We start from the raw sequence: 678 nt of genomic DNA, 5'->3' as shown, positions 1-678 counted from the left end.
AATTAAACATGAAAAAATAATTCAATTAGTTCCAATAATAAATTTTCCGGTCAGCGCAGTTTATTCACTGACATGTATTTTGTGTATGATTCATTTAAAAATAGAATGTTTATATACATCTATATATTAATATTTTCTAAAATATGCAAAATGGAAGAAATATAAAATGAAAACATACAACTATTTCTGAGGGGTCGAAATGTCTTGGGGTCGAAATGTCTTTGGGGTCGAAATGTCCAAGAAAATTAAATTTTGGGGTTGAAATGTCTTGGGGTCGAAATGTCTTGGGGTCGAAACGTCCAAGATTCCTTCGAAACCAATACTGCAGTGGAGAATAATTTCATTGACGAAATGGATAATGTTTATTCCTTCTTTGCCTAAATAGGGAATAGTTGGAGAATATTTAATGATCAAATATTTAAACCAAATGGAGAATAATTTAAACCATCGATAATTTGTTAATACTTATTATTTATTCTGACAAATAGTGATTTAAATGATTGTCGCAATCGTTGTCGTAAAAATTCAAATTATTATCCATTACGTCATCGAAATTATTATCCTAAACAACCTCTAGATATAAAAATGGAACGTACAGATGAGCAAAATATGGGAATTTCCGACATCTATAAATAACTTGCCAATTTCTTGTTTCTTGTATATCTTCTCCGCCCAATA

This window comes from Mercenaria mercenaria, chromosome 4, assembly GCF_021730395.1.
Source record: "Mercenaria mercenaria strain notata chromosome 4, MADL_Memer_1, whole genome shotgun sequence".
In the NCBI taxonomy this organism is placed as follows: domain Eukaryota; kingdom Metazoa; phylum Mollusca; class Bivalvia; order Venerida; family Veneridae; genus Mercenaria; species Mercenaria mercenaria.
The sequence above is the reverse complement of the archived record's forward strand: the minus strand, read 5'-3'. Positions refer to the sequence as shown.